This window comes from Vespa velutina, chromosome 2 (genome assembly GCF_912470025.1).
Source record: "Vespa velutina chromosome 2, iVesVel2.1, whole genome shotgun sequence".
Taxonomy (NCBI): domain Eukaryota; kingdom Metazoa; phylum Arthropoda; class Insecta; order Hymenoptera; family Vespidae; genus Vespa; species Vespa velutina.
Window position 1 is genome coordinate 10,628,689 of NC_062189.1, and position 17,061 is coordinate 10,645,749.

The window sequence follows — 17,061 nt, forward strand, 5'->3', positions numbered from 1 at the left end:
TTCTATTTCTACCTACAATTTATTTTTACTCTTCGTAAACAAAAAGAAATAAACAAAAATAGGAAGACCGAGGAAACGATCCTAATAGAGAAATTGAAATAAAGATCATTATGAAATTGCGAAGAACACGTAAGAGAAGCAATTCCAGCAATTTTTATCTCAATTATTGCCAGGTTAAGGTCGATTCAAACATTTTAGTTCAGTCTCCTTCATTTCATTTCAATCTCCAGTCACTTCAAGTCATAATTCGGTTTCAGTTATTTATATTCCAACATATGAGCTCAATATAATATCAATCTGATCGTACACATCATACACTATGAACATCGAGAGCGTAAAAGATGGAGATGGAAGGAACGATACAAAATTTTCTTTGTCGATAGACAAAAGATTGCAAGTTAATAAAGTTCAATTTATACATTTCAATTCAGTTTCCGTTTCGATTGTTCAGCCGCAATGGTTTTAACATTGTTATATGTATTTTAAATATACAGATTCACACATTTTCATTTAATCTCTTCAATTACCGATTCGTCATATTTTCTCTATGTCAGAGATCGTCCAAACTGTCGTCAACGAAGATTTTTTGAAATGACACAGAATTCTGATAACGTGGAGTCTATTGTCTATGGTACGGCAAAAAGGGGGCAAGATAAAGAGAACAGGTTTTCAATTATTTCTCCTATCTCCACCTTTAATTATTAACTTGTGATATATTATATTCGTCCCATTTTTTCGGCTTATTAACGGAAAATTGCTTTTTCCTACCATTATCAATTTTCTGCACGCAAATACTATTTTTTATATTACAATTCTGTCATTTTAATAAACTTTTACTGTGATTAATTAAATGTATTATTCTTATAAAATTTTAAACATGTCAGAAAATAAAGAACATTTCCTTCATATCTGCTTTTTTATTACCAAAAATGCAAAAACGCATTACAAACTCGTAAAACAATTTATACTGTATATTCAGCCGATGCTGTAAATGATTCAATATGCAAGTAGTAGTTCCAAAGATTTAGAGAGGGTAATTTTCAAATATCAAAGATGCATTTCACAAAAAGTACGAACTGATTACAAAATTTTATTAAAATGACAACTGAAATGTTACTTTTAAATAAAAGATAATATTTGCGTATTTTAAAATGAAACTGTTATGTCCAAAAATCCTACTCTATGAACTTCGAGAACATTAAAAGCGAGAATGAACGGAGCAGTAAAAAATCTCGTTTATCTATAGACAAAAAACGTTATGAAAATTTCGTCAAAAAACAATGATTTCGGATGATCTAAGACACATAGAAAATATGACGGATCGCTGACTGAATTGAGACTGAACTGTATGAATAATAATGTTAAAATCACTGTGACTGAACAATCAGAACAGAGATAAAGCGGAGATTGAACTGAAATGTGTGAATCGATCTTTATTCTGCTTGCGATTGTCACGTTGCGTTAGGACAAAGTTCTAGATCGTTGAATAGTAATACTAGGTCAAGGGGCGGCGAGGATGTATAACAGCAAATATGTAATAGGGAGAGATCGATGAAATACGTTAATAGCGATAGAAAAAAAGCAGGATATTGCGGCATATGAATTCACATATCCATTCGAAAGCATAACCATTCGATTGAGACTTTGTTTACAGAGCGTTTATTAATCTAGCGTAATTTACACGCAAAAGCTGGCGTATGACCTGCTTTATGAATTAGCTCTCGGTTCGCATCCTCGATGCTTTCATGAATTTTACCTTCCTAGTTTTTTTTTATTGTGATTCTTCCGTTTTTTCTGATGCTAAAATGTTGAATAAAATACATGGAATGAAATAAAGAATTAAATATCGACACGATGTAGAAAGAAAAGTCATTTTTTTTCTATATTATTAGGAGTGAATATTTCGATTTCTATCTATTGTAATTATTGCTAATAGTTGATATATATTACAGTATAAGTTATAATACTATAATAATTATTACTAAATATGTATAAACAGCGTGTCCTATTTGAAATTTCACACGTAACTATTTCTTATAGCTAACTATAACTCAAAAAATGTTTTGAATAAAACTTACTCCGGTTTAGGGGATTGAGAGGAGATACAGTCACAAATCTTCTCTAGGTGCACATGATTTCAAGATTTGGAAATGACCTTTAATTTTTTAGATGGAATTATATGCTTTTATTTAAGTAGACGATTTTACAACGAATTTATTGATTACACTTTGATCTTTCAAGGTACCTAAAGAAGATTTGTGACCATCATAAGATTCTACCTTCCCTCCGAAATAAGCTATTTTATGTGAAACATTTTTTGAAAGAAGCTAGAGTTTGAGTAATAATTGTATTGAATAAGAATTTCAAATGTGACACCCTGTATATATAGCATTACTATTTATATATTATTATATAATATACATTATATATTATAATGTATAATAACTATACTATAATATAATATATAATAGCGGTATTTATAAGTGCATAATATATACTATAAAATATCTATATATTATTAGTATTATTACTATTATATAGTTATGTAAATATTATTAGTATTATAACTATATAATTCTAGTGTATTATGTAGTTATAATACTAATAACTATTACTCAAGAAATAATAATAATAATAATATAGGATCAGTATATATTATATTACTAAATACAGTTAGAAATAGTGACCTAGAGAAAGCTATATGTAATGTTATACATAGGAATATTAATAATTATAACCATAGAATTATTAGAAGATAATAAATCCACAGGGAATATTTTAGATGGAAATAATCAAAAGCAACAGTCAAAAGAAATAGTTAATGATTAAAAATAATAATTAAAAAGATTCTTACAATAAACATTATAAGATCATTTAGCGATATACGACTTTTATCACGAAGTAAGCAAAGACGAAGTATCTTCCTGAACAAATTTCCTGAACTGAATTTTTCAAGAGAGCAAACGACTTCCCTTTGATTTTGTGAGCCAAATACATACTCGAGGACGAATCGAAACGATAGACTATGGGAAACGAAGGAAATGTCCATCTACCTCCGTTTTCCTTTGGAATATATGAAGCTCAGCACAAAGTCGAGTGACATACATATGTGTATATATGTGTATATTTTATGATATACATATGTGTATATATATGTATATATATACATATGCATGTTGTGTGTGTGTGTGTGTGTGTAATAGAATATTAAAAGAAACGATATTTTCAATTATATACTTAAAATTTATTAATTTATAATTTAATCGCTGTCCGAAGCTTCAGAAAGATTATCTGCTTTTGAGTCGTTAAGGGTATCACATGCAGATTCTTTTAAAAGATCCAATATGTTTGGTATATACATCGCATCGTCAATATAAAATATCGCCGTAGATATAATTAAAGATATTATTAAAAAAAGCAAAGCGTCAAGTGGCGAACGTATTGGTTATGCTTTCGTGCTTTGTGTTCCGTACGAAGCAATCAAACGCCACTTAATAAAAGTTGAAATATTTTGACCTATGGCATCTCTCAGAAGCTAAAATATAGTACATTTTATAGAAAATAAATTACCTAATACAATAATAAAAGAAAAACATCAACGATTAACAACAGCATTTTGTAGGTTTACACAATTTGTAAATTTTTTCTATGAAGCTAAAACATTAATTTATATTTATATTATAAAATAATGAAGCATTATTTTACTATATCTGAAAGTAAATATTTTAAGAAAAAATATACAATATAAACCAAAAAAATATATTACTAATAGATTTCGCAACATAGACTAACTTCTTTATCGTGAATAAATTAGAGCTACATAATCTTGCAAAAAAGATCTCCATTTTAAACAAGTACAAAAGTTATTAAGCTTCATAAAATTAATTTATAGATGTATTTTCGGTTGTTATAGAGCTTCTTTAATAACTTGTAATAACAGATTTATTCATCCAGAAAAGATATTAAAAACGATCGGCTCAAAGTAGGAGACAAAATGAACGAAACAAAAAAGGGGAAATGAAAGAGTCTACAATTTTTTGTTCTCTTCTGTTTCCGTTTGTCTGTCTATCTGCCTATCTCTTTCCCTGCCCTCTCACCACTCTCTTTTCATACATTTTAAATAAGGTCCAGTCTCTGAACTGGACAGAAAGAAACAAATTTTGGGAGATTGCAATCTCAAGAACTAAAAACAAAGCAGAAAGAATTCAAATATAATACATCGACGCAATATTTGTTCCAAAATTTTTAAAAGTGCAGATATTATAGAATTTATTAAAAGATGGTATTAAAGAAGAAAAATTGTCTTGTTAGATTTCTCTGATATTTTTACACGATTCGCAAAAGCATCCACAAATCGATGTAACATTTACGCGTAGAACGTCGGTCAGCTTGACTCTCAAAACTCGTATTGATTCATTGCTATTCTATGAAAAACATGTAGGTTATATGTAAGACTTCATCGAAAGATCGCAATACTGTAAAACTGTTGACGTACTCTTTAATTGGGTTTCTTCGCTTATTATTAAACAAATTATGTTCTTTGACGTTGAACTAGACTAATACAATTAATCTTCTAGTGTTTTATAGGCTTTCGAATAATTATTTTTAATTTTTTATATGTATAAGTTGTTAAATTACTTTGATTAGTTATTTTATTAACTTGAAATATAAGTATTTTATTCATAAATAATCAATTATATAATCATATTTTAAATATAAAATTAAATTATTTCGAATAAATATTTAAGATTAATTGCAAATATAAATATTTTCTTTCATTTTATTATTTATTTTCTATAAAAAACAAATTTTGTTTAATATAAATATTTAATTTTTACATTTAATCAATTTAAAAAAAAATTCTATAATTTATCATTTTATTCATATTTTAGATAATTTAATTATACTTTATTATTATTATGTTTAACTATTTTATATATACGAAAGTTTATTGGTGAAACTCGTATCACTATGAAATGATCGAAAATTTACGACGTTCGAACTTCAACCTAAGATGGAAAAAGATCGTCGGAGATCTTTACATTTGATTAATGACCGAAAATATGGTGTTCCAACAAAGAGAATGCGTCTATCATCCATTCATTCGATTAAATTTCATTGTCTGTCTTCGATTTTTCATTAATTTATAGATAATCGTAAGATGTGATTAAATTTGTTATTAAAAATAATTAAATTATAGTAAATTATAGTAAATAAAAATGAATATGTAACAATTCTCGTTTTATGTTTTAATTATTTAAGTATTTAATTATTAATATTAACATTATTAATCCTCTATAACGTAATGTAACTTTGAGATCATATATTTATCGTCTATATATATATATATATATATATATATTTATACATCTATATTTATTAAGTTTAATTTTATCGTCATAAAATTAATTGTTATTTTATTATAACTATTTATTTAAGTGTAAGTTATACAATTAATATAATTGTATAACTTACATTGTAGGTATAAGAATAGAAGAAAAAGCCATATATTTAGAATATCATCTTTGAAAAATAAAGAATTATAAAACCGTTTGAAAAAGAGGGTTAAAATAGCTATGATAACCATGAAACGAACGTGGGAAATAGAGCTGAAAAGGTTCAAAAATCATATAGAAAGAAGAATGATGATTTTTGAAATCTTAATAAAAAATATCATGCTGTACGTAGCGGAAATATGGGGATGAAAGATTTTAGAAAGATTAAAAAAATTAAACACGAAGTACATAAAATGAGTTTTAGGATTAAACTTTAATATACCTACGTAGTAATAGAAGAAATAAAAATGAACAAGAATAGGACCGGACAGGAGAGCTGTAAGGTGTAAAGAATAATCAAAACTAAAAAATATAAACGAGACAATTCTAGAATGCTGGAAAGAAATAGATACGAAAAGTAAGGAGAAATAGATACGTCAAAATAAGAAAAAAGAGTATCACTCGATATACTAAATTAGATTAGATTTTGGGGAAGATTTTAAAATAGATTTTGGGAAGAACTAGAGGAAAAGATTTGTAGAATGCGCGAATAAAGAGAGGAAACGATCAAATACTTAATAAAGGAATATATTTAAAAAGATGAGAAGAGACAAAGAACTAACCATGGATGATCATGCAGGAATACGAACAAGGAAGGAGATGGATGAAAAAAATAGTAGAAAAAAAAAAGAAATTAAGGAGCAGGAGAAAACATAAATAAAATTTTCGAGCATGATAAATATTATAATTATTTTTTCTTTAAAGTATTATAATTATAGATGTACAAATCATGTAAATACAACCAATTCTTTTTTAAGGCCAAAAGGGAAGAAAATAAAATTATCTATCTACTACACGTCAAATTGTTGTTAACCGTCAACTTTGTTATTTATGAGATCGCAAATAACGATTATAGCCATCATTCATTCGATTATTAAAAAGCAATATCGATTTCAACAAACGATTTCTTATAAAATCAATTATTTCATATAAAAACAAATTGTTTCTTACAAAATCAATAGATCTAATATTAATCTACTGTTATAAATATTGTTCTTTCATTTAATTTTCTGTACCAACATTATAAATGAACGTTATAAAAGAAGTATATCTCTAAGGAAGATTTAGAAGTGTGCGTTGACGTGTTAAGTAATATATGAGTATATATATATTATAATATATCTCTTTAAAATATTATAAAGGGATATATATAATATATCTATTCAAAAATGACCATCGATTTGAATGAAGAATCGTTCAGAAACGAAAGTTCGTTGTAAGATTCTCAATTAGTGGCAACGAACGGTTGGCAGATAAGTTTTTTTAAGATTGGTACGACTTGACTCACACTAACCTCCGACCCGTGCTTCTCTCGTCACTACTCGAGACTAATTCATACTTTGAAAGTTTGGTCGGAAAACTCTGAAAGGACCTAACATCGTTTTCCTCTCTCCTTCTTCTTCATACTGATCTAAAACTGTCTCGAAAGTCTTCTTAATACCACTGATCTAGGACCGTCTCGAAAGTCTTAGTCGGTAAGGATACCACGAAAAGAAAGATAATGTGTGCTTCATTAAAAAAAAAATGAGAGGCACTATATCTTCAATAATTTAAATCATTCTTTAGTATTTTGTTTTTTTCTTGTTTTTTTTTTTCCATATTTGATAATATTAGATGGACGAACACCGTAAATTTTTCTTTTTGTTAATTAAATTTACAACAAAATTTTATTCTTTATCGAAATGACATTACATAATATTAACCCTTTATAGGAACGAGAGATTTTTCAATTATTATTCTCGGTGATTCGGATATATTTTTTATATCAATACTGCAATGACCGCAGTATTCGTCGTTCTTTGCGAGGAATGGTTTTGCTATCACTGCTGTTATCATTATCAGTATTATAATACAATATTAAATATATAAGATTATAAAATAAACAGTATTAATAAAATATTAAATAGATGATATTCCTTTTATTAATTGGATTCGAAGAAAAAATCTCATTCGTTGTTAAAATGCTATTAAATATTAACAGAGTATTATATAGATAATCCTTCTCTCTCTCTCTCTTTCTCTTTTAATTAACTCAAAGAATAAAATTTTGCTCCCTGTTTTATTATTACTTTAATTATTAATATTATTAATAGACTATTAAAAAGATGATCAATATAAAATATCATTCTCTTGTTTATTTTAAATTAAATCCGAAGAAAAATTTTATCCTTTTAGAGGATAAAGATATTATTAAATATTATTAATAAAGTACAAAAAGATAAGGGTTTAGGTTCGACGTTAAGTCTAGTTGGGCCTAAAACATATTCTATTAGACTAAACGGTATCATCCACGGATATCGAGGAGGATGTCGTCGTACTCAAGAGCCAACTTCAAGCCCGCCTCAATACTTTATCGAGGAGACGCGAAGTACTCTTCACGAGGGAAATTGACGATTTCCCAAAAGCCTTCGACAAGGTCGAGGACCAATGACGAACGTCGATGATAGACGACGACACGACTACGACGTAATTTCTCTCTCCTCTCTCTCTCCCTCTCTCTCTCTCTCTCTCTCTCTCTCTCTCTCTCTCTCTCTCACCCTCCCTCCTTCTCATTTTCATGATATCCCGACAACCCTTTGTTTGACCATTCATCGATATTTCTACTTATTTGTCTAAAAAAGGAAAGAAATATAATGAATGTATATAAACATTACTTTTTTATTCAATTCAGTAAAAATAAAAAAAAAATAATATTCGATCAATAAAAACAAAAAGTATTAAAATCATTTCTAGAACTCATCATTTTCAATTATTATCAATCTCAGACAATACGTGAGAAACAAACAGTAAAAATTGTAAAGCGAATGATAAAAATATTTAATCTTGAAAAATACCGAATGTGCACACCTTTTCGTCGCCTCCGCATAAAGCACCACTGCAGCATCAAACATCACACACTCTGGACTGTGATCGGTCGAGAGGTCAGTGACTCTCTGTGATACAACGAGTGCCTCCTCTTCGTCGTCGTCGTCCTCGTCTTCTTAATCGCGTAACTCTCTTCGTCCGCAGCATTCGCTTCGTCGTCTTCGTTCTTCGAGAATTACTGAGATTCAATGAATTTCACTTGTCCTCTTATTCCATTTTTCGAGATGTAACAACAACAATAACAACAATGTGCTCTTCTCTTATGACGTTTAATCCTCTTCTTTTCACGATTGATTATCAATTTCGATATTGTTTGAAATTTAACAATGGTATTTAACGCGAATTGAAAGGAAACCTTTTCATTGAAAAGATACACTAACCAACCACTGTTTTTCTGTTTTTTTTTCTTTACGATCTCGTTTCATAGTTCTTTTTTATATATTATCCAAGGACCGTAAATTTATTGTTCATGTCAATATTTCATGGATTAATATAAAGATCTGTATTACAAAATAATCGATATAATTCTATTATGTCTCTCATGCTATTCATATCTGAAAGAAAGAAACGTTGTAAAAAAGCTAACAAATATCCTTGTGATATCTGTAATAACATATCGAAGTTTCATATTACCGAGCATATGTTCAACTGATTAAAGAACGAGAAACTTACAAGACCTATTCTCCCCGCTAAAAAGAAAAAAGAATATTTTTCTCTTTTAAAAAGAAAAGAGAATTAAAAGGTCCTAGCGAAAAAAAAAAATAAAATACAAAGAAAATGAAACTATTTCTACATGTAAAAAAAACAGATGAGATAAATTTGAAGAAGAATACAGGACGAATTAACGGGTGTAAATAGAAGGAGGGGAAATCTCGAAGAATTTCGAAACAAATTCGTTCGGTAAGGTCGTTTACGTGACGATAGTGTATCCGGGCAAAGTATTGAATGACCTCAGCAGGAGCTACGCGCTGGCATAACGGGTCGTCGGGTCACGCGGATACCCGGGTCGATGCATGCCGCTCGGTCAAGGCACTTCGTTGCATAGATCATTCTTCTAGTTTTTTCTTTCTTTCGTCTTTTCCCTCTTCGATCTTTCGTTTTCGAACTACGTCATTCACTTATTTTTATATATATTTTTTATTTTTGATCGTTTATTTCACTTCGCTGAATATAGTTAAAAAAAGACTCGAACTTGCTTTTGTTTGCGCAGAGAGAGAAAGAGAGAGGGGGGAGGGAGGGAGAGAGAGAGAGAGAGAGAGAGAGAGAGAGAGAGAGAGAGAGAAGAAGGGAGGGAGAGAGAGAAGCGAAGGAATCAGTTGGCCTAATTTAGCTGCGCGTTGGGATCGTTGTCCAGGTTGACACCTACGCAAGCACGCACCCGTACCTTTCTCTCGTTTTTTCTACTCTTATATACACACGTCAATTTTTTGTCTTTCTTTATTTCATTTTATTTTCTATCTATTTAACTATCTCTGTTTTGAACTTTTCATTCGTGCATTCCTTCCTTCTTCTTAAGGATAAAAATAATAAGCTTTCTTTGAATAACACGTTTTCAATTATATAAATATATAAATAAAATATTTCAAAAATGTTTCCTGAAACTTTGTGGTGCTCAATAATGAATCCAAAAAAAAAGAAAAATAGAAACGAACTTGCAGATATTTTTCTTCCGTTATCCCAGTTTTTGATTTGACAATTTAAAAGAAAAAAGAGAGAGGGAGAGAGAAAGAGTAAGCAATAGAGAAAGAAAGAAGGTTAATCTTAGTGTCTTCCTCTTTTTCACTTCGTTTTTTTTTTCATTTACTAACACGTACGACGAACATTCCAATTTCCAGTCATTCTTCTTTCTTCGAACGTATAATTAAAGGAAAAATTTCGAATATAAAAAATGATGTATATAAACTGATCGACACAATTATTGTTTAGAAATCCAAGCGAGAGGTTATGCACAACGCGTTGAGGTCGAGCAGTGACTGACTCCCTCTTTTCTCTCCGCAGGCGTCACGACACCGACGCCGACGCCACCTTTGTGCTTCCTATCCTCCAACCACCCTTCGCCCAACCTCATCCCACTTTAAAAGCAAGTCTTCTACTAACGCACCTGACGGTGACTTTACGTTCCTTGCAGCTGTGACGACAATTGTGACTTTACATCAATCGAATGGAGTTCACAATTGAGTATCACAAAATTAACTTTCACCATTAATTAATTAATTAGCTTGTTCTAATTACGGAGCTTAGTATTAATGAAATCATAATTGTTATAAAAAATCTTTACTAAAAGTTATTTTTGTTTATTTATTTTTATCGTACAATTTAAATAAATTAGTATATATTAAAGAAATTAAACAAATTAAAGAAATTGGTTCTTTTTTCTTCTTTTTCTTTTTTAAGTACTTGTTAAAATCGATAAGTACAGTAGAAATAGGTCGATAGTTCTAACGCAGAGAGAGTTAATTATTTCCAAAGCTAAAAATAAATTAATCAAAGATTGATACGATTTCTATAATTAATGATTTGTGTCACTCTTTTTCTCTTGACAAACTAGAATCATTAATTGATATATTATAGTTAGATTGAATAAATATTCTTCACTTGATTAAACTTTCTTTCCTCATTTCTAAATCGCTTGAGAAGAGATATAATAAGACGAATTGCCTTCGCTGAAGATCTTTCTTATTTATGAAAGAAAAGATAAGAGAAAGAGAGAGAGAAAGATCAGAGACAAACAAACAACAGACAAAGAAATATACTCACAGAGCATGTAAATGTACGTAAAAGAGAAATAAGAAGAGAAACAGAAAGAAAAGCAGAAAAAGACAAAGAAATCTTGTCAAAGAGAATAGGCGAATTCAGAGATCAAAGAATAAAAGAAGAGTCGTTTGGTATTATTAAACTCGCAATTAAAAAAACCGCACAATTAAGATACAACAAAAGCCAGGTCTAAGTGTCTATACTTTGATTCCTTGATGCTGCTGCTTTTGCGCAACGGTCGGTTTTCGAATGTCCGGTTTCGAATATTTCGTTCGAATTCGTGTAAAATTTGTTCGAACAAAAAGAAATTAGAAAAAGTAATATAATTTATCAGTTTTTTGTTTTTGATCATTAATGTTGATCGAGATTATCGATTTTAAGATTGCGTTTTTATCAATTAAAAATTTGTTTTATAAAAATCTATACTTGCGATTATTTCTATACTTTTTTAGTGTAGTTTTATTAAACTCTGCGAAAGAACACGATTTATTCAAAACAAATAATTCCATATTTTCATATAAGATTTATAACATAACATATAAATGACACACTTGTCTACATTGTATCTATCCATATTAATTATGGATTGATATATATTGCCCTATTATCATAGCTATATTTTTTCTCGACAATATCTTTATTTGAAAGTTCCTTGCAACTTTAAAACTATAATAAATAAAACTAAAATGACTTGTTGATAAAAATCAGTAAAATGAGAACATTGGAAGTTTATTCTTAAATATTAAAAAACGATGTCTATAATCGGTAAACATTCTTAATATACTTATTATAGTTGTATAAACTATTTACATTAATCTTTTTAGAGCTGATAATTTTTAAAATTAAAGGAAACTGATCCCACTTTTTAGATACTTATACGTTACTCATTCTAAATCAATAACAATTAGAGAAATACAAAAAAAAATTATAGTGGATAACATTAGGAACATACAACAAGAAATCACATACATATTTTCCAACAAAAAATTAACACATACTTGGGTATTAGCATCTCTGAAGAGATTGAAAAAATAAAAAGGAATACTAAAAAATGCATACGATATTAGAACGTAATCCTACACAAAATACGAAGAGAAATAATTTCTCCACGAAAACTTGGAAAAATACTGGAGAATTCACTCGATGCGCGCCAATAGGAGCACGAACACATACATATTACATATCGAGCAAATACACCTTTGAGAAAGGAACTATGTAGGCATATAGACATAACGCTATATTATGCTGGCTATGCACGGATATCGATTTCCGATTTGCCGGTTATGCCATGGAGAGTGCAAACCACTAAACTTATCGCCGATACTTCCTACATATTCAAAACACGCAGACACAAACACATACACATACATATATACAAACACACACACACATACATACACAGAGAAAGAAAGTCGCGAGTATGTCGAAAGGGGAATGCTCTGTTCGATCCAGACATGATTAGCAAAAAAAACGAAAATAAAAGATAGGTTTCTTCTGCAGTTACCGAGAGAGTCCGTTTGGTGGTTCGTCGATACGAACTTTGATATTTTTTATAATTTTTAAAAAATAGAAAGAAGATACAATCAAAGAAAATATGAGTTTTCCGAAATTTTGTTGAAAAAATCTTTAACAACTCGATAAGAAAATTCGAGATCGACATCAGATACCTATGAAAACAAAAGAAATCGATAGACATCTCTCTCTCTCTCTCTCTCTCTCTCTCTCTCTCTCTCTCTCTCTCTCTCTCTCTCTCTCTCTCCTTTTCTCTCTCTCTTTTTCTTCGTCATTAATATCTTTATCGAGAAAAAGACAAAAATATAAAAAGAAAAAAAAATCGTGTCTTTCAAGTCGTATTTGCTCTCAAAGTAAATGCAAAGACACTGAGTAAGTCGGTCTCGAATTTCCCTTTAATTACGATCGTTCCAATTTAAATGTATCATGAAAATAGAAGAAGGTAAATGTAATGAGATATAAATAGAGAGAAAGAGAAAGAGAGAAAAGAATGAGAGGATTGAGGGTGGGAATTATTCTTATGTTCAAAATTAAAGACAAAAGCAAAAATAAAGAAAAAAAATGATTCATCCCTCCAACCGATGATATATAGTGGTGGTTTTTTAATTATATTTATAAATGTAATGCTAGTTCGCCGGAAGGTAGCATAGAACGTGGCTCACGGAACCAATGGCTGTGCTCCAAAGCGCCTACTCGACCTGACCTAGCGGCGCGCATTTCTTGCCGATCGATCTGTCCTCTCTTTTTTCTCTTTTTCTCTTTTAGTGCAAAAAAATCAGAAAGTCCAAGTCAGACTACACACAAAAGAGAGAAAGAGAAAGAGAGAAATAAAGTGTATTATGGCTAACTAAAGAGACAAATCACAGTATATAAATAAAAATAGGATTTAAAAAAATATAATAAAAAGAGGAAACATATGAGAAAGATACAAAATTAAAACTCTTTCTTTACAGCTGATTTTCTGAATTTAATAAAAAAGTCACCATGATAATATAAAAAAAAGGATGGTTTCTTATTATTCTTCTTTTACCTCTTTTCAACTTACAAGGAAGAGAAAATTCTTATATCTAAATATTCATATATTCTATAGTTAAATTGATGATAAATCTCTGGGAATATTTGGATTTCCTTACCCGCAGAAAAGAAATATATAATTCTTTGTGATTCTTTTTAAAGGAAAATTCATTTTATTTTAATTTGTTAACGTACTATCAATATTAAATCCAAAAACCTAATATAAAAAAAATAGAAAAAAGAGTAAGTAGAAGTAAAAAAGGATAAAAAAACAAATTTCTCAGTATTGAAAAGAGACGATAAAATTGTGGAAAAGTACAAAGGAAAATATAAAACACAAATAAAATAAATAGTTGATAATAATATGTCAACCATTATTAATACAACTATTAATAGTAATACACAGAATAGAGTAATATACGAAAACAGTTATATTATCATCATATTATTAGAAAAACAGAAGCATATGGTAAATGTAAAAAATTAAAATATAAATAATATAAAAATATAAATATTTGCATACAAACACAAATAAATAAATTTAATATAGCATAGAATATATATAAATAAACAAACAAGCAAACAAACAAATAAATAAATAAATAAGTAGATAGTTATACATAGATATAGATACTAATCAAAATCGGAATCAGTTTGTTTATTGAAACATGTAAAAAGATAGGAAAAGAAATTTATCTGATAAGCAAAAGGGAGAGAGAAAGAGAGGGGAGGGAGAGAAAGAGAAAACAGATGTAAAAAAAGGGGATAACAGTTTCCATCAAAGGAGTACAAGACGTATAACTCTTTCGAAAGAGTTTGTGAGAAGGATTAAGAGAAAGAGCATGGCTTCGAGTATAGCAATTGGAGAGGGAAAGGGAAGAGTTAGGTACAGCGAAGTGGCTTAACAGCTGGAAAAGTTCATCGACCTCGAATCACCGCGCGCAACCCTCGAAAAAAGCGCAAAGACTATTACGAAATCCTTTTCTTTCCACTTAAACCATAAACTTCCCTTTCATCATACTTGCGTATTTCAACGTAGTCGCACGATCTTTCTCGGACCTTTTCATTTTTTTACAACTATATCACATATTTTATATAATTAAAAAATTCTTTAGTTATAATTAGAGGAGCTTGATTTTACATCTTTTATCGTCCAATTGAAAGATAATGATATAAAACATAACAAAAACTGATTAGTTGTAATACTTAGAACGCTCTAATTCTTTCTAATTTTTTCCTCTAAATATTTAACATAATGAATAATATGATATAATAAGAGTAACATTTTCTTATTTCTCTCACTATTATTCCGTATTCGTAGCACAAGCCAACTATTTTCACTAGAGACTATCCATACGACTATATATATGCGAAATATCAAAGAAAAATATGAATAAAGTTTCTTCATGAGGCACAGGCTGAGTTTCTATGGTAAGAAACAATAATAGCGCATATAAGAGCTTATTTATTTTATTTTATTTTATTTTATTTCTTTTCTTTTCTTTTAAAAAATATTTATAACCAAAATAGTCCATCTATTTCAAATATTTCTAGGGAACTTTTCCAAAAATTTCTGATTTAAGGAGACAAAAAAGAAAAGAAATCACAATAATTCAAAGAGAAAAAAAGTGTATCTATCTAATTAACTCGCCGATCAAACAGTTCGAAATCTAATCTGAGAAATCTTTTCTATGCTTTCTTAAGATATTACATCATCAATAAGGAAACTAATCTTGGGACGTCACTAGTAATATAAATCGAGTTAAGCGTGATGGAACTAGCGCTTGTCATAAAATCAATCAATTACTTTCAAGTGAATGTATGATACATCAATAAATTAAAAAATAAAAAAGAAAAAGAGAGAAGCATGAAAGAAAAAAAAGAAAGGCGAGTAATGAAAGTAAGAGAACAAAAAAAGTAATATTGAAAGACGTCAAAAAAAGGGGAAAAAAAAAAACAAAAAAATATCCTTTGGCATAAAAACAAGTTTTTCTTTTTATCTTTCTTTTTTTCTTCCTTTCGCTAACTAGTACTAGAACATCGTTTGAAAATGCAGTAAGTTATATTCATATACTTTCCTCATGTTGAGGGGGGAAGGTAGTGAAGGGACTAAAGGGGTAGCCTAACAGGGGGGAGGAAACCAGGTCAATATATTGTAAAATATGAAAAAACCCAATTATATGCGCTTATTCGTGGCACTCGAGCTCTTTAGAATGAATGAGTTCAGAATTATTACTTGCTCTCTCTTTTTTTGTCTTTACCTTCCGCCATTTGACACAACCACCGATAAGAAGTCAAAACTCTACTCTTTTAAAAAGAGAAGATGGTGTATAATGTGTCCAGCAATTTGCAAATTCTACATTATAGAATATCGTAACATCAAAATATTCCTTTTTCTCCACCCTTTTGTATTATTATCATTACTATCGTCACTGCATTTCAGATTTTAGCAACAAAGTCGAATGAGTATAAAACAATATGGATTCCATTAAATGGATTTGCCTTAGAGAAATATTTCCAATTATCCTTCCTCTCTCTCTCTCTCTCTTTCTCTTTCTTCCTCTCTCTATTAAGAAGTAATCGGCTTCAATTTAAATATTTAGAAAGAGAAAGAGAAAGAGAAAGAGAAAGAGAGAGAGAGAGACAAAATACAAACTGAATCGTATGCTTCGATTACTCTTAGTTACTTTGAAACTTGAGAAATACAAGCTTTATGATCAAAAATAATAAATTAGAAAGTAAAGTGTAATGAAGATTTCGAAAAAGTTTTTATATGTAACTACTAGTCGCATTATACCACTCATACTTTATGCAAACATCGCTTCTCTATTTTCATAAACGTCTTGTAGAACAAAATTAACAGTGCACATTAGACATACGGTTAAACGTAAATACGTATGTACAGATGCGTATAATTAAACGTATGACATTCGACATGCAAAGTTATACAAAACTAAATATATATAGACATATATATGTGTAAGATACAAATATGAGAAAGAAAGGGAAAAAATTTAAGAAACACTTTTATATTTTTATTCTCAGAAGGAAAGAAAAAATAAACAAAAAAAGAAAAATAGATAAAATCCGGGGAAACTTTGAAACTTTGCAATTTATCGAAAAAATAGCCGAAAAACTTTAAGAGCAAAATTTTCTCTCTCACGACTTTTTTCTTGATATTTTGATTGAAATATAAAGAGTGTACTGACAATTTCAGTACAACAGAAAAAAATCTGATTCCTCTGAAAACAAAAAATTAAATCAAAATTGTAAAATTAGATTTCTTTGAAGAAACCACCTTCGATTATTCAACTACCCTATATATGTACGTATATCTATGTGTATACATACACACACACGA

General features: G+C 29.2%; 1 protein-coding gene and 1 long non-coding RNA gene across 3 annotated transcripts in view; both read right to left on the bottom strand.

Annotated features, from left to right (window-relative positions):
* LOC124957995 overlaps positions 1-13,998 on the bottom strand; it is a 36,763-nt gene extending 22,765 nt beyond the window's left edge. For both annotated transcript variants that reach the window (XR_007103813.1, XR_007103812.1), the window contains exon 1: positions 8,403-13,998. This is a non-coding gene — a long non-coding RNA (uncharacterized LOC124957995). The remainder of the gene's footprint in view (positions 1-8,402) is intronic.
* LOC124957993 (phosphatase and actin regulator 2-like) overlaps positions 1-17,061 on the bottom strand; it is a 119,364-nt gene that overhangs the window by 68,799 nt on the left and 33,504 nt on the right. The gene's annotated exons all lie outside the window — the stretch shown is intronic.